This window comes from Mus musculus, chromosome 7 (assembly GCF_000001635.26).
Source record: "Mus musculus strain C57BL/6J chromosome 7, GRCm38.p6 C57BL/6J".
Taxonomy (NCBI): domain Eukaryota; kingdom Metazoa; phylum Chordata; class Mammalia; order Rodentia; family Muridae; genus Mus; species Mus musculus.
This window is the reverse complement of record NC_000073.6, coordinates 130,551,971-130,570,541: the sequence shown is the minus strand read 5'-3', so window position 1 is coordinate 130,570,541 and position 18,571 is coordinate 130,551,971. Positions and strand designations below refer to the sequence as shown.

Here is an 18,571-nt window from a genome sequence, read left to right as displayed (position 1 = left end):
CACTGGCAGAGGAAAATATCTGACTGTGAAAAGTTTAGGCCTGATGAGAAGGAAGTAGATGCTATCAGAAATTCTTCCCCAAGCAAATTATATTAAAATAATCACTGAGCTAGTGACTTGGGACAGTCCCTCAATGTGGCTACTTTGGGACGTTGGATGCTCATATAGTTACAGATCCATCTCTCTGCTTTCTGACCCACCAAGATGTGAGTACGGCGTGCACAGGCTACCACTGCCATGTCTCACCATTATGATGAACTAATATTCCTGACACCAAGATAAATTCAGCTGCTTCTGAGGGGGAGTCTGTCTCAATGATGAGGAATAGAACTTACACAGGAGCCAAGGCTATGCATGGGGAAACGAAGTGTGGAAGAGAACAGCTGTGCAGGGCCTCACATGGGTAAGTCAGGTGGAGGATGCCGCTGCAGCCTCAGACTGGGAGTCCAGGCTGTGCAGGCGTGGGGAAGAAGGGAACTGCAGAGCAGAGATGAAGCAGCTACATGGGAACAACTCCATCCATGATAGGACAGAGGCACAGGGAGTTTTCTCAGCCCTACCTGCCCTGGGAGAGCACTGTTTGTAACCTAGTGGGCTTTGTGGATATCTTAATAAATCAATTACATTGTCCTATTTGTAAAAAAAAAAAAAAAAAAAAAAAATTCTCTTTTGGCCGGGTGTGGTGGCACATGCCTTTAATCCCAGCACTTGGGAGGCAGAGGCAGGCAGATTTCTGAGTTTGAGGCCAGCCTGGTCTACAAAGTGAGTTTCAGGACAGCCAGGGCTATACAGAGAAACCCTGTCTCGAAAAAACAAAAACAACAACAACAAAACAAATCTCTTTTTCCTTGATGTGCTAGAACGCATGTACTTCAAACAGTTGATAAATCCTAGGGTTTCTCCTGATACAGATGGAATTCTGGGAAAATAGGAAGGGCATCTTCTCCACTGCTTCCTTTTATCTGTGAAGCACTAAGATTTGGAAGGAATCAAGGATTTCCCCCAGTGTCTTTCAGGATGAAGGGCCTGGCCAAGGACAACCTCATAGAATCTTGTTCCAGGCCATTTCAGCTGGCTCAGCCCCTGTGCCTGCAAGGTGTTTCTTTCTCAAGCAGGAGCAGAGAGGCCAGTTCAGATAAGAGAGAGGTCTGTGTCCTGCCTGCATGACCTCTGGCCATCAGCCCTTAGCAGTTGGGTGTGCGCTAGTAAAAAGTGGAGCCCAGGTCACATTACTCACCGTGGGAAGGTCAGGCAGGGTAGGCTCCAGCTGCTCGCTCAGTCCAACTGCCCACACCAGGCTATGGGTCCTGCAGACCAGCCAGGCCTCTTCCTAGGTAGGCAGGAGCCTCAAATTCTCTTTCCTGGGATCCAGTTCAGTTGCTCTGACGCCCTACCTTGCACAGCTAAGCAAAGAGCTACTTATAGCCCTGTTATCATATTCCCATTTTAATACAAACAAACAGCTGTCGCCCGGCAAAGAGATTTATGAAGAGACATTGCCTGCTTTTTACTGTGGCAAGGGACCTTCACAAGCACCAAGGACCTGCTTGCTTCCTGAGGTCTGAGTCAAATGACAGCTCTTCCCTCACACACACCGAGCGCCCCCTCGGGACTCTTGTATTTTTCCCTTCCTCCATCCCTCAGGCCACTGAGAATCTAGATACCCAAAGTTCATTCCCACAGAACATTAGAGTGTTGTGGTAAATATTATAATTATTTTTACCTCACTTAGACCATAAAGTTCCCAAATAAAAGACACAAAACCTTTATATTTACAATAAGCCTTAAAGCACTAGAGCTAGGCAGATATCGACCTTCTGTGCTTGTTTGTCTACTTCCCTGTTAACCCCGAGATATCACTGGTTATGTTTCACCTACTCCAACTAACCACTCCTTAGGACCATGAGCTCTCATGGTGTATCTATCTGTCCTTCTCCTTCTTCTTCCTCTCTCCCTCGTGGTCTCTGCCTGAGACTCCAAGTCCAGGAACTTCACTCCACCCCTTCTCTCCTACCCAGCCCAGGCTGTAGGCATCTTTATGGACCAATCAGGGATAACCTGGGGATTAAGGTTTACGCAACAAAAGGTGGTATATGTGAGGATATCATCTGGGGGTGGGGGGCAACCAGATCTTGGGGGCCAATATATAGCAGTGCCAGACCAACTCTCTACATTAGAGTTTAAGAGAATTCAGGATCCTTACTCCCAGGACCCTGTGATCAGAAACAAGACTGACATATTCACTCCTGCTAGGAGAAGTGTACAGCCTGGACTAGCTGCTCAAGGGCTTGCTCCACACAGGCTGTGTCATTTGTACCGGCCAGCTCACACCAGAAGCACACAGCCCACTCATGTCCATCTGCACCAGTGGGGAGAGGCTTCATGAAGTTACCTGCCTCCCACCACACACACACACACACGCGCGCGCGCGTGCGCACACACACACACACACACACACACACACACATTCACTCACTCACTTTGTCTTGCTTTATTTGATCTTGGTAGGGGTTATAGGGGATGAACTGGAAGAAGCAGCTAAACTTTACTCATACCTTGGTGAACAGAGTATGTAGAAGCAAAGATCTGAAGGCACAGGAAGGAGGCCAGAGAGGAAGAGCCCTTGGGAATAAGTAACCTTGGATAGACCTCAGAATTCTGTCGGTTGTGCAAACTTGAGCTTGAGTCTAAGGGACAGAGAAACTCAGGTGACACCTGAGGAGACATATATATGTTTATACCTACTTTTATTCCCGGAGCCTCATGAGTGTAAGTGAGGTATTTATCAAAAAGCTACACTCCTAAGCCATGTGGTGGTGGTGCATGCCTTTAATCTCAGCACCAGGAGCAGATGCACTGCATCTCTGTGAGTTCGAGGTCAGCTTGGTTTACAGAGTGACCAGGACAGCCAGGGATACACAGTAAAACCTATTTCAAACAAAACAAAACAAAAATAAACAAACAAAAACCTACAAAAGCAAAATCCAGATTTTGAAATAGTCTTTTAAAATACTTAACAATAACATAACAAGATTTCCCCATGCCCACCAAAGGATGTTTTACAACTGTAGTGAATGCCAAGTTGGTTTACAGGTTTATCTGTTTACAAACGTATCCCTAATTCTCTGTAGCTCGTCTCTGTCTGGGATGTTGATGAGCACGTATGGAGGGAGCCTAGACTAGGTTAGATCAAGCAAGGAGATTGTTGAGACAAGGGAATTGGAAACAGAGTTTAGAGTTGAGGCAAGTTCCAGCTGACAGTGTTAAAAGTGAGCAAGGACCAAGTGGATGCATGTAAGTGGGGCAGAGAGCAGGCCAAGGCTGGAGAACAGGGACACGGGGTACTTGGTGAGATGGAAGGAAAGGCTGTAGCCAAACTGAGGACTGAGGCTAGCACAGGAAGAAGAGCCCCTGGAGACAGGAGAGCTCGGCCTCACACCCCTGTGCTGCATTTTAGTGGGGAGACAGAGTACTGTTGTGGGGAAACTGGAACCGTGTCACCAGGCAGAAGAACTGGTAAGATGGAGCAGATCAAGGACCCCAGCAATTCTCATCACTGAGAACAGTAGGCATTTGAATCCGGTTCCTGTCCGGGGGGGGGGGTGGGGGGACTTGGTCACATAGCATAGAGCCCAGAATTCTCCATGTTAAGGAGGTATCTAGATGGGCCTGGAGGGTTTAGCCAATACGCTTCTCTTCCTGGACATTCCTTCCTGCAAAAGGTATTTAGACTCTGGTCCACCCTAAGTTGTATGCATCCATGTTTCTACCATGAATAAAGAGTTTGGACAAGCAAGGGCTGCCTCTCTCATCAAGAACCACTGACAGGGGAAGCCTTTGTCAATACAGAGCCTGCAGAAGGCCATCTGTACCCCTGACACTCACCCTGAGGTTCCCAACGGCATTTGGGTGCATGGGACCATGGAGATCACAGCGTTGGTCCCAGTCTTAGCCATTTCTCACCCTGAGGAACATGGGATGGGATCCCTAATCTTAGTCTCCTTTCTGCCTCCTCTGAGCAGTTGTGAGCATGTCACGAGCTGACACCCCACTGGTGTTGGCAAAGGAGGAGTGTAGCAAAGCTTCCCTGTGTTTAGTCTCCTCAGATGGTGTCCCAGCACCCTAGTGATGAGGTAGAACATGGACTCACATGCTATGATAGGATGAAGTAGGTCTCCGTGGCAGCCTGTCAGCTACCATTCTTTGGTCCAGGTACTTTTAGCACCCTGCTGTCTGTCAATTTATGCCCCTTTAAAGCAGAACCTTGGCTAGTTATATCTTTAAAATATCTTACCATTTGGATATTGCTACTAGTGGGAAACTACCTCCTGATGGAGTAGACCTTCTAGCTGGAGAAAGTCACTCTGGATCTTTAGGGACTGTGATGGTTTGTATATGCTTGACCCAGGGAGTGGCACTATTAGAAGGTGTGGCCCTGTTTTGAGTAGGTGTAGCCTTTTGGGAGTAGGTGTGGCACTGTGGGTAAGAACCTCATGTTAGCTGTCTGGAAGCCAGAATTCAGCTAACAGCATTCAGATGAAAATGTAGAACTCTCAGCTCTGCCTGCACCATGCCTGCCTTGATGCTGCCATGATCCTGTCTTGATGAATGAACCTCTGAACCTGTAAGCCAGCCCTGATTAAATGTTGTCCTTTATAAGACTTGTCTTAGTCATGGTGTCTACTCACAGCAGTAAAACCCTAACTAAGACAAGGACTGCTTTTCATTGTTCCATCATCTAGATCCCACTAAGATTCTGCAAAGTACTCCCTTAGAGCTCTCTGAACCTTGATGATGTCACTGGGTATGGGCTGGGCATCAGTCAGTGGTGGAGCCTGAAGATGACTGAGAACAATCTCATTGAACTTATGCACCACTGTCCTAACTAGGTTATAAGCCCAACTTACATTTGCCTTGTTCTGGGATTACACTGAGCCAGCATGTCCCTCCGTGTCTAGGACTGATTTGTGGTAGCTGAAAGCTAGCCAGCCCATAGCTGACCACAGACATATGAGGGATCCCAACAGAAACCATGAGAACCACTCAGAAATGTAGCTGGCCCAACTAAAAAGAGAATAAAAGCTAAAGAAGTCTCTCTTGTTTTAGACCACCGAGCTTTGGGGTAGTTTGTTATGTAGCTTAAGTTAGCTAATCAGATTTCACCACAGGTCCCATTAACTCCTTTTCACAGAAGCCTGTACCCAGCTCTGGTTGGCCCTGGGAAGACCTGTGCATCTGATCACAAAGTATATTGAGCAAGGGAGGTCTGAGTGACGGGTCTCTCAGCGATTGACAAGCATGGCCTTTGCCTGATGGCTACTAGTGTTCATCTATACCAGACTTAGACCTCTGGGGGTGAGGCTCTGAGGATCCTGTTCTGGAATAACAAATGTGATATTAACTGTACAAAACCCCTGGACCCCCAGATGAAAACATGAGCCTGCATCTGGATTTGTAGTAGAGGGTCTCTGTTCCTGCTACGCAGATATGGGAAGACATAGTCCAGGATGTGGTTCCCTTATTCACAATTTCCACACGCCCCTCTCTGCAGAGGAGATTAGCAGAAGCCAGACTGCTTATGAAAGCAAGCTGGAGTGGCCCACAAAAACGTTCAGATAACGATTTAGATCCAAAAACTGAACTGTGCTGTCACATTTGGGAATCAAATGCAGTATCAATATAATTGGAAACTGTGGGCTAAGGGGAGGGTTGAGGCAGGATAGAGGGAGGGTGGAGACTGTTCCAGGGAAAACCACATGACAGGGATCTTAAGTGGAGGAGAGATGGCATGAGTGCCAATTACAGCAGAGCCAAAGGTATCAGTGCTAACAAGACATCTGTTGAGGCCCAACCGAGAAACTGAAGACATCTGCCCTCCATATGACATTGTAGGACTTTGAAATACAGTTATCAGACTCTACAGTTATTATTTAAATAGAAAGTAGCATTTTATTTTTTAAAGGATGTTAAGATTATTTTTTAAACCAGTGTATGTATGTCTGTAGGTGGGTATGAGCGCATGAGTGTGGGTGCTCTTTAAGGCCAGAGGTGTCAGGCCCCCCTAGAGCTGGAGTTGTGAGCTGCCCAATGTGGGTGCTAGAATCAGCAGTTAAGAGTGCTTCCTGCTCTTCTAAAGGCCCCAGATTCAATTTCCAGCACCCACACAGCCACTCACACCCATCTCTAACTCCAGTTCCAGGAAATCTGACACCCTTGTCTGGCCTTCCCAGAACCTGGCACAGGAGGGGTACATAGATATTACATGTAGACAAAACACCCATGCACATCATTTTTTAAAAATCAACTAGAAATCGAATTATTACATAATCTCAAGGGTAAATAACTGAAAAGCCTGCCTGCAATGGACTGAGAAGTTCCTGAAGGGAGCTTGAGTTGACTGATAATGCCCGTGGGAGCTGCTAATCAGGAATTCCACAGACTAAACTCACTGATACCTGCCATGTCCCGACTTCAAGGGAGCAGACCTTCTGAGATGGACTCTTCTGTCCCCAAACTTCCTCCTTTTCTGTCTGATAACAATCCAAGACCCCACACGTCATGAGAGCACAGTCTCCTTTGTGCAGAGGGACTGTAGGCCTTTAGCTATTATGATGAAAGAATAATTCTGCCTCTGGGGACACCTGCCTGCTTTCTTTCATTCCCATGTCACTCTATCCACTCTGTTACTCTATCCATCCAATCTAGCAATCTAAATGTCTAAGTCAACAGAGAAGTTTGGTAAGTACTGTTTGGGTCAACTATACAACCCCACCCCCATCCCAGGCAGTACAGTTGCCTATTTTTATATTAGCTTTCCAGGTAGAGGAGAATAATGGAGGCACCCCAGCTCCTGGACTCCAAAATTTCTTCCCAATATGAGGAAAAGAAGTGATACACACACAAAGCAAGCCTCTCTCTCTTCAGGGAATGGAAAGAGAAGGGTAAGCACGCGTGGCGGTTTGAATAGGTTTGGCCCTCATAGGCTTATGTGTTTGAATGCTTGGCCCATGGGGGAGCAGCACTATTAAGAGGTGTGGCCTTGTTGGAGTAGGTGTGGTCTTGCTGGAGGATGTGTGTATCACTGTCAGGGTGAGCTTTCAGGTCTCCTCCTATGCTAAAGCTTCACCCAGTGTGAAAGAGAGCCTCCTGGCTGCCTGCAGTAAACAGTCTCCCCCTGGCTGTCTTCTGATCAAGATCTAAACTCTTAGTTCTTCCAGCACCATGTCTGCCTGCACACTGCCATGCTTCCCACCTTGATGATAACGGACTGGACCTCTGAACCTGTAAACCAGCCCCAATTAAATGTTGTCCTTTATAAGAGTGCCTTGGACATGGTGTCTGCTCACAGCAATAAAACCCAAACTAAGACAGCATTCTTCAAAACAACTGTGACTAGAGAAAACCCTAGCACATGTTGTCAATTTTTGGCTTCCACACTCCTACGAATGTTTATCAGCATCAGGCTGACTTACATCCCAAGAAAGCTGTGGGAAAGCAGAAGCAGGTGATAATGGAGCCTAGGCTGAACTAGAATTCATGTCCGATCCTTGAAAATGGCCAGAGGAGGATTAAGAGGGAGGGGCTTCGAAACATAGGGGACATACAGGGACAGGTGGACGTCAAAGGCAGTCCTCAAAATGCATGGACTCTGGGGGAGGAAAAGCAGACACAGAAGCACCCCATGTATTGGAAAGAACATCTGCAGTTGCCCCAAAAGGAAAATCAAACAAACAAACAAACACAAACACAAACACAAAACCCACAGAGTCAAAGGCCTGGGAAGCTTTTTTGGCACCTGCTCACAGAACCCATGGTCTCTCAGGTGGAGTCAGAGCCAGGACTGACAACCAGGAATCCAGAGATGGCTCAGGCTGGAAAAGATGCACAAAACTGCCAATAGATCCATGCAGAGCCAATGAAAAGAAAGCCAGGAGACAATTCTTCACGTATATCTCAAACAACAAGAACAATAAAAACAAACAAACAAACAAACACTTCTATACACACTAAATCCAGCCATGAAGTAGGAAGAAACTTAAGCCAGTACATATGTAAAGTACCTTGGATAAGAAACTTAACAGTGCAAATAGAAATGAACAAAGCTATACTAGGAAAAGTCAAACATCAAAAACATACAATTAACTGTGACAGAACAAGGCTCAGAAATGATGAGAGAGACTAAGGAAAGGAAGGAAGGAACCATGAGTGACTAGGCAGGATCAAAGAGAATTGATTCAATGCAGGAAAGGAATAGAGAAAAAGACAAAGCTATTCTGGAAATAGATCACAGGACACCTGAGGAGGAACAAATCCAAATCTAAATTCAATAAAGGTAACTGAAGAACGTGAGGAAATGAAGAAAGTGAAGGATTACACAGAAGTAAATAAAAAGGGTCAGGGAGAAAGGAAGACAGTGAGTTGGGCAAACAGAGGAGGAGGAATTTAGGTAGAACCTGTATAACTGAGAGGAAAGCAAACAATAGGGGCTGGTTTCTGTGTGATATATATATATGTGTGTGTGTGTGTGTGTACATATATATGTATGTATACATATATATGTATGTGTGTGTATATACGTGTATCTATATACGTGTGTGTATATATATGTATATATATACTTGTGTGTGTGTGTGTGTGTGTGTGTGTGTGTGTGTGTATATATATATATATAAAACTTTTTCCCATATATCTCTATCCACATGTAAAGCAAAGTAACAGTTGAGCCAGTTTCTAGAACAGTCAAGGGCTCTAACAGAGGCTGTGAAGGAACACTACTTACTGGCTTGCTCCACATTGTTAGGTCACAAAGTTGGCCCAGAATGGCAGTGCTGATGGCAATGTTTTAGAGCAATGGCTTCACCCATATCTGAGCTGGGTTTTGCTGGAAAACAGAAGACTAAATCCTTTCTCTGAAGCCCTTAAAGGCTGGCTGAGTGCTCTAGCTAAAACTGTCAGTACCTCATCTGTCTGAAAGTCTCCCCACACGAATCTCCTGGCACTTCAGTTTTTGAGCAGCCTCCCTCTGCCATTTACCCATATAAAACACAGCAAGCTTTTGCAACTGCAGCCTGGCAGGCTTGTTTGCTTGTTTGTTTGTTTTTAAATAAACTGCTTTGTATCCAAGGAGTGGCTTTGTTGGTTGGTTTCTTGCCAAACCTACTGACATTTGGTACTGAAACCTGGAAGGGACATCTGGATGCCCCTTTAGGACCACAGTCCCTTTAAAGTAGCCAAAACTGCCAACTTGGCCTCCCTATGAAATGGATCATTTACCTCTGCTGCTCCTCTGTCACCCACCATATCTGACTCCAAATTTTAGAGTCTGTGTCTTCAGCTGTTTCTCTCCTCCACCCACTCTACCCACTTGTGTCTCCTCACTTATTCAGATAAGGATCCTCTCAAAGTTGCCTCCCCCTCCCTCTCCCCCCTCCCTCTCCTTCTTCTTCTTCCTGTTCCCTCTTAGTGGAGCTGGCTACAAAAGTTATGCTGGTAAGCCAGGCAGTCTCCTTGTGCCCTTTTGGGTGCCCCATCACATGGAAGAGGAGGACATCCCCCCCCCCCCAATTGATGCCTTGGGTTTGTCCTCAGATCGAGGCTGTCTTGCAGTACTTCTCCCTTCCTCTCCCTGTGCCACCATTCCTACACCACTGGACTCTTCCCTCTGGCAAGAATCTTCCAGCCCCTTTTCTAAGTCTCTCCCACCCCACCTTGCTCTTGGAAATCCTTTATTTCACCCTTTTTAGGATGTTTCTGCTTCCTTCTCTGTGTCTCACTGCCTCCTGGAGCTTTCTCTGTCTCTCTTGCTGGAGTCTGAACTAGATAAGCAGGGCACTTATTAGACTCATTGGCTCCTCACCTACCTTCTCTCATCTCTTTCTTTCCTTAGACTCACACTCCATTAAGCTGCATTGTCTTTTTGTTTGTTTGGTTGGTTGGTTTTGGGTTTTTTCGAGACAGGGTTTCTCTGTATAGCCCTGGCTGTCCTGGAACTCACTCTGTAGACCAGGCTGGCCTCAAACTCAGAAATCCACCTGCCTCTGCCTCCCAAGTGCTGGGATTAAAGGCATGTGCCACCACTGCCCGGCTTAAGCTGCATTGTCTTACTACAGATGGCTTGCTCTCAGTCTAACCCAGATAAATTAGTCTCAGTGGCCAGAAAATGGCAAACTTAGTTTCTAAATTCTCAGATTGTGACAACTTCTGACACCTCACATGCAAATGGTCCCCGGGCCCCTTATTTCTAAATACTCCCTGTTCTCAAAGATGTCTTATCTCTAACTCTTCTTTGCTCTCTGCTCCCTCTGATCATTGGGTTCAGTTTTTCAGAAATTCAAATGTCTTTCGGGTATGGATAACATAGAAATATTGACATATACTCTTCTACTCTTTTAAAAGCTGGCTCTGGAGAAGAGATTGACATGCCTGGTCCAGACCCAAGTGTGTTTATTTAAAATTTTCTCCCAAGTCTTTGTCCTGGGTGTCAGGCTGCCCACCTGACTCTGTGACAGGGAGAAGGAGAACAAAGTTGAACAGGAAAGAGACTGTGTGCTTGAGAACAGCTAAGGAGAAAACTATTCCAATAGAGGTAACAAGTAACAATGTGATATTTCTATTGTTTAGCTCTCTGAATGCCACATCCTTTTCCTTGATTTTGTTTGCTCTCAACCTTGGTTGAATGTAAACTTTCTTTATCTTAGGTTCTATAGGAATATTGACACTGTAGTTAAAAAAAAATCTCTAAAATCTGTAACATAGAAGGTTATCTTGAAACTTATAACAACAGGCTGATAGTCAAAAATCTATGTATGAAGCCAAGGGTGGGGTGGGATGGTGGTACAAAGGCAGGCAGATCTCTGTGAGTTTGAGGCCAGCCTGGTCTACAGAGTGAGTTCCAGGACAGCCAGGGCTAAACAGAGAAGCCCTGTCTTGAAAAACAAAGCAAAAGAAAAACCAAAACTCTCTATATAGGTAATCTTAATTTGATATACCATACTAAAATAGATTTGCTACAGCACACAATGTCTATAACTTAGATTCAGCTCTCTCTTATGAAAAATAGAACTTAATAGCAACATATATTTCATAAACAAGGTTTATTAATTCCTGGGGCTATAAAGGTCTACCTAAGCTGATACTGACTTAAACATGTACGTCTAACTACTCTGTCTTTGCTAAATTTGTTAAACTTTAGCTTTTTGGAAAAATGCATAGCAGAAGAAACTGTAATATTTTGTACGGGTATATTATAAAGGATCAGGGACCTGAGGTTCCAGTCTCTCTGTGGGCTTTATTTATGGTTTAAAGTTTATTCTGGTACTAAAAAACTTTCAAAAGTATAACTTAACTGGGATAAAATTATGAAATCCTTCTCTTATAAAAGCTACTAATCTGTTATGAAGTATTAAAAGATAACTAAGCAAGTTACTCAGTCACCTTACAAGGGATCACACTCTTTAATGTGCTCTGAAGTATGTTTGAGTCGTGCCAAGTCCAAATGTAATTCATTTTCAGGGACGAACTTTAGTCTCCTGTATATCTTGTCAAAGTCAATAGTAGAGCAAGTAAGTGAAAATAAAGTCTGTTTATTATAAAATAATATTCAAAGTCAGGTATTTTTAAGAAAGAACTTAAGAGGCTAGACAATGGGCCTCACCCTCCTTTGGAGAGATCTGCTGAGTGTTGCATTTGAGTGTTTGTTGAAAGGAAGGAGCAGGGAAAGGCCCCAAGGCCTCCTGTGTCGGACAGATACCAGCTCCTGGCTGCCTCTAAGAAAACTGGGCACCAGCAGACTCCACTCCAAACCTGCTGCAGCTTTGCCAACACTGATCACTGGACAAAGAACTGCCTTTCACCTCACCTGCTGCCAGGACCACGCCCAAACTGTGGACAGGCGAGGATACTAGAGGGTTGACTGCCCCCATTGCCACACTAATGTAAGTCAGTCGCCCAAGCTCCTCTTCTGCAGACAAATCTTGCACTGCTCTGGGACCTCAGTCCCCAAGAACACCATCACGGGGGTGCTGAGAATCAAACCCAGGTCCTCTAGAAAAGCATCCAGAGTTCTTAATGGTTGAGCCATGTCTCCATCCCTCTACCCTCCTTTAAGACAAGGTCTCTCTATGTAGCTTTGGCGGGCTTGGAACTCACAAGGTAGATCAGACTGGCCTTGAGTCTGAACGATCCTCCTGCCTCAGTTTCCTGAGTGTTTTGGTTACAGGTATGCATCACCAAGACTGACATCATCTGCATTTTCCAAAGTGAATTTCTCTGTTGTACTTGAGACAGGAGAACCAATGAACCAGTTCATGGCCTCCAAAGAACTCCAAGTTTAAGTGTTGTTTCCCAAGCTCCAGCTCAGCCCTCCTCCCATCTGTGTGGGTTGGGACAGTGTATCTAACCATGACCCACTCCAGAACTTGGACCTGTGGACTGTTCTTTCATGTGTGAACACATCTTCTGAGGATATCTCTTTGATTCCTCTTGTGCTTATATCTGTCTGACAGAAGCTATGCTGCCAATCATGACCTGTGGGCATGCATTGTCTCTTCCTCAACTGCTTCTCTCCAGTTGGAGACCAAGATACCAAGATCAGCTAAATCACTTTATGCTAAATGAAAAGCTGCTTACACAAATTAGAAAATCCTGGGTCAGTGAAACAGGCAGGAGCTGGGGAAGGAGAGGTGTTCCTGACGGATGTTTGTTCGTGTGGATTGGTTCTAATATTACTTCTGTTAATTCGGCTCCCAAAATTACACGGGAACCCACATGACTGTGTGTAAGACACTGAGGGTCCCAGGTCCCAGTTGCCTGGTAAATAAAAGTTGCCAGCGGCACAGAACCCCAAATACAGGAGCTGATAGCTGGGCAGGGAGACAGAGGTGGGTCTTCAGGATTCTCAGGCAAGTGACCGAGAAAGAAGGGGAATTGCCATTGCTGGGAGATGAAGGAGATCCAGGCCTGAGAAGTGGAGAACAGAGAGATAGGGAGACAGAGCGACTGCCAACATGTAAGAGTTGGGGATTGAGGCCTAGGAGGGCTGCAGGCCTGGGTTTGGGGTAGCAAAGATGGGATATAGATTTTAGTTAAGTAATAACTCAGGAGTATTGGAGGGGAGGTGCTAGCCATGTGGAAGTTTGGTGTGGCCAAGCCATTGAGCCATTAAGGCATATTAAATAGCAGGCCGTGTGTGTGTGTGTGTGTGTGTGTGTGTGTGTGTGTGTGTGTGTGTATCTTTCATTTGAGATTCCAGAGTATTGAGGCAGTATCAAGGAGCATGCATTGTCACCTCTGGTGAGTAGAGGATTAATCAGCTACAGCAGCAGATCGTCATGAATGTCCCCAGAGCAAACACATCATCACCAGGCACTTTTCAGAGGACTAGGACACATGACACCATGATCTTATGACAGATCAAAATTCAAGGCGTAATCATTTCTTCTGTTTGCTATGAAATATGACACACACTATCACAGTCAATCCTGTATCACACCACATTATCCATCTCAGCAGAAGCATATTTAGGAATTGTTTTCTGTTTTTGTTTTTGTTTTTGAGACAGGATTTCTCTATATAGCCCTGGCTGTTCTGGAACTCACTCTGCAGACCAGGCTGGCCTCGAACTCAGAAATCTGCCTGCCTCTGCCTCCCAAGTGCTGGGATCAAAGGCGTGCGCCACCACAGCCCGGCAGGAATTGTTTTCTGAATGACCAAAAGTTAAACTAGAGCCATATTTTGTTATTCTTGTTGTCATTTTGTTTTTGAAATAGGGTATTATGGAGCGCATCTGGCCTCCAACTAACACTTCATACCTCTGGCTCCAGAGTGTGGATCTGTGTGCATGTGGCACCATGCTCAGCTAGAACCACATTCTTTTTCAAGTTCACAGGTTCATTTATAAAATGACGTCCCCTTGAAATGAAAAACTGTGTTGCACTTAGAAATGAGCAGTCTGGTTTCCAGACTCTCGCCCTGTGCAAGCTCCTTTTGCTCCATTTGCTTCTTCATACACACGTCTCCACTCTTACTCCTCAAATCCCTTCCATCTCCTCCGTTTTCTTCTCCTTCACTGCGGCAAAATCCCCATCAGAGCCAATGCAGAAGCAAGCTACTTCTGTCCAGCAAGTAGAGTTCTCAGAGACAATGGCGGCAGCAGGGATCTTTTTGAACTGCCCAACAAGTCCTGTCTGATACACGTGCAGAGCAACCGGATGCAAATCTGGAAACCCAGGATCACGGTTACAGCAAAACTAGCTGAGAAGTTTGCCTCTAAACTTAGCTATACAGGAAGAAGGTGAGGGGAACTGAGAGGGTCCTACCAGACCTGAGCACAGAACCCCAAAAACAAAGGACAGTGGGCTGAATTGAAAGCAGCAACTAAACCTAAGAATGCTATGTTGCTTGTTTTTTGTTTTCTTTTGTTTTTCTCTTGTGCTTTTTGAGATACCAGAATACATGGGATAAGTTTTGCAGGTTGATCTTGGGAAGTGTAAAGGTGGCTACCCTGGGAAAGGCCAGTCTTTAGGTGAACCGGGATTTTTTTGTTTTTTGAATGCCTTGAACACCAAGGCAAGGGTTCTATCACTCACTCTTGAACTCTGTACAGATCCCTTAGCCTGCCTGCTGAACACCAATCTCTGTGTGGCTCTCATTGCTGGGTTTAATCTCTTCACGATTCTTTGGCACCAGTTCTGGCACAGAGCTCTGCCGATGCTGTTCCCTGACTTGAGTGCTGAGAGAATTTCCCCTTTTTAGGTCACAAACTCAGAGCCTTCACACATCACAGCCTCTCTCCACAGTGTCAATTTTAAACACCCACATTAATAACATTCACAGAACACTGGCAAGTGCAGTGATCTTGACTCTCTCCTGGTGTACACAGGCGTCTCGCTGGATTAAAACACAGGGACAAATCTGCCTCTGCAGGCCAGGGGCATCAAAACACCGCTGTCAAACACAGACGAATTAACCCAGGGCTAAGAGTCCCAATGGACTGTCAGAGACCTACAAAAGACGCCATTGACAAGTTTGTACTTGGCTTTCAACTCTACTGCCATGAAACACACACTTGAAAAGCCACGTCTAGAGGCTTGCTTTTGTACTTTACTCTGAAAAACCACTCAGCACCCTGTTAAATCCCTAACCCTTTCCACATTTTCTTACTGATTGAGTAGCTTTGGGCCACTACACATACCCACCTCTGGATACTACTACTATTGGTACCAGGACTAGATTCTGGTTCAAAATGGGTCAGATATTCTCTCTGTATAACTGATAAAAGCCCTGAAAGTCAGCCAAGAGAGTCCCCTCGTGATAAAGGGTAAAGATCCATTACAGAGAACCCTCCCCTATACTTACTGAAATTAAGGAGAGCAGGACAAGGAACCCAGCTGAGTCTAGTCTCCCTAAGAGCTAAAGGAAGCCATCACTTGTTGGGAAAGCTGCTTCAGGCTGCTCTCTAGCCACACAACAAACTCTCCCGACCTTATCCCAGGTCCCCTCTTAGTACCTGCACAGCCGCAGTCGCTTCTGGCTCTACCTTCCTCTTCCAGACTCTTTTTCCCCTTAAGCCTTTACTTAAGATGCTGCTCAGACCTGCTCTTCTCGTGTTCTTCCCACTCTCCCAAGAATGCTGTCTCCTGAGAACTGAGATCTGACTGTCTAGCTTAGTCTGTTCCTTGGAGAGTCCACTGATTCTCGTGGACATCTCACTTCTACTCTCTTAACCCCCCCCCTCTCTCTCTCTCTCTCCTGGGTATCTCTATTTAATGACTGCAGCAGACTAATTTATTCAAAAGTAAATTCCCCATCTTTCCCCCTGAGCCGGTCCCTGTTTTTTGCCTTTCCATTTCTTTTTAGAAGACCCGTTCTTACAGTCAGGTAGCCTGAGACCATCATCATAACTCTAAACCTCATGGTGATGGTCTCCTTCGTATCTGCCTCACCCAGTAGAACAGGAGCTCTGTGTGGAACATAACCACAGCATTTCCAGTTAAGAATATTTAAGAATGGTACCCTTGAGTGTTGCTACGTGGAGAGAAGGGATGGACGTTTGGCTACTGCTCCTCCTTTGCTTAATTTCTCTTACTTTCTCATAAACAACCAGTTCCCAAACTCTTCCTCAAATCCCAGCCATTGTCTTTTTGCTCCTCTCCTTCACTTAGGCAATATCCCTCTCAAGGACTCCAACAAGCTACTTCTGTCCAGCAAGTAGAGTTCTCAGAGACAATGGCGGCAGCAGGGATCTTTTTAAACTGCCCAACAAGTCCTGTCTGATACACGTGCAGAGCAACCGGATGCAAATCTGGAAACCCAGGATCACAGTTACAGCAAAACTAGCTGAGAAGTTTGCCTCTAAACCTAGCTATACAGGAAGAAGGCGAGGAGAGCCAACAGGGCTCTTGCCAGACCTGAGCACGGAATCCCAAATACAAAGGACAGTGGGCTGACTTGAAAGCAAGCAGCAACTAAACCTAGAAATGTTATGTTGCTTTTTGGGGGGCCGGGGAGAGGGACCAGGCCTTAGGTAGCTTAGGCTGTCCTTGAAACCTGTGTAAATGGAGAGGATGGTCTTGAACTTTTGACTCTCCTGACTCCAGTGCCAGCGTTATACATCTTACCCACCACTCCTGGGTTATGCAGTATTGGCAGGTGCTGGGGATTGAAGCAAGGGCTCCATGCGTGCTGGGAAATACTCTTCCAACAGAGACACACCCTGTCTGAGTTCAGCCCCCTGGGCAAATGTAGACCCTGGTATTCCCTGATAGATCATAAGTGGTGGAATCTGGATAAGTAATTTGAGTCTCACTGCCTTTATGGTTTGGGGGACATGGTTAAAAAAACAGTACATAGCCACACCCACCCACCCCACACCCCCCACACCCCTACACCTTTGAGTAACTGAACCGATTTTGCCTAATTCCAGCTTTGACCTGATGATTCAACTGTAAGTGATACCAAGTTAAACTCAGAAATGCAGCCTTGTGGAGACCAGATGGCAGCTCATGGATTTGGCAGCCACAACATCCACAAAAGGTCTGAAAAGCTACTAATGAAGGTTGACAGAAAGGCCAACAGCAAGATGGATTTTAAAATAACGGCCCCCCTCTGTCTTAGGGGCTCTCAAGAGATTATCCTGCACAACCAGCAACACTTGGACAGGACGGAACCTCAGAGCCCACGAGACATGTACTGCCCCAATCCCTCATTTTATAAATGGAGGGACGATGGTCCAGATCTAGGGGTTTGTATTCTACCCTAAGTAACCAGTCATGTACTAGAAAGAAAGGCAGTTCATTTGGTTTAGGAGGCTGTGTAGGAGGAGGGGAAGCACAGATGTGCTTTGAATTTCACTTTATAAGGAGAAAATTGTGAAACCCTCTAACCTCAGTAGCCAAACCAGGTTACCAGCATGCATCAAAGGAATGAAGCCACCAGTCTGAGATTCACTTACCCAATGTCCTCTTAGTGTGGCGAGAAGCAAGGGGGTAAGAGGCCTCTCTCTGAGGTCACATCGAAGCACTGTCCTCTGGCCGTGGTCTGCCTTCCACAGGATCACATGGAATTGTTCTATAAATGTGTACTGGCTTAAGGTTGGGAACACTGGCTTGGGAGGCAGCGGTGTGTAAGCAATCTGACCCAGGCCAGGCGGCAGCTTTCCAGAAGGCTCTTGCAGCCTGGGAGGGGAGTGGAGAGGGAGAAGGAGAGTGAGGAGCAGGAAGCTTGCAGGTGCTGCCAGCTGCCCCCTCTCTGCTTTGCTCCAGGTTCACCTCTGATAGTTAATGTCTCTGGCCACAGGCTGCAGCTGAGTCCACCTGGAACGGTACCACACGGAGGGAGACAGCTCCTTTGCAAAACAAAGCAACCTTAAAAAAACAAAACAAAACAAAACAAAAAGCCATGCAAGGACATGAGAAGTGTTTCTGGTAAATCAGACAGGTCCTGGTCAGCTTCAACTGACCTTACACATATCAGGCGGTCCTTTCTGAATGGCCAGTAGACTTCCTTGAGAAAAGAACGAGGAGCTGTTGTTACCGGCGCACCAACTGTGAACCAGATGCCTGTAACTCCACCAGTCCTTAATGGAGTGAAGGTGTGACCAGGCAACGGCAAACTTGAAAAGGAGATGGAGAGCTCACTGGGCCAACACTGAAAATTCTTCAATTCACAAGTAACACGTGTAAGGAGCAGAGAAGTGACTAGAACACGCTGTCCCTGGTGCAAAAGAAAGGAGAGCGGGGCGGGGCTGGCCTTGTTCTTAGGTGATTCTTTTGCCTCAGCCTACCACCCCTAGATGCTAAGAAAAAAAAAAGAGCTTGTAGTAACGGGCTGCTCCTCCTCTTGAATCCCATAAAAGGAGGCTCCGAACATTAACCTGAACTTCTATACCCTCTCAAGGAGGACACTAGGTTAGAGTGTATTTCTGACCTGTAGTAACCCTTTGGTTTTGAATAGTTTCTTTGCTACTCTGCCTTTATTTCAATTCCCAGATCCCGGAAGCACATGGTCCAGACCCTGACCAGCAGTGACAGATCCTGATTTATAAAGGACCTCATGGCCATCTCTTGTCCACTCC

General features: G+C 45.9%; 1 protein-coding gene across 22 annotated transcripts in view; it reads right to left on the bottom strand.

The window, feature by feature from the left end:
* Positions 1–17,533, bottom strand: part of Tacc2 (transforming, acidic coiled-coil containing protein 2) — a 214,697-nt gene extending 197,164 nt beyond the window's left edge. For all 22 annotated transcript variants that reach the window (XM_006508065.3, XM_017322391.1, XM_017322394.1 and 19 more), the window contains exon 1: positions 17,450–17,533. The gene's annotated coding sequence lies outside the window, so the exon portion shown is untranslated. The remainder of the gene's footprint in view (positions 1–17,449) is intronic.
* Between the last annotated feature and the right edge of the window lie 1,038 nt (positions 17,534–18,571).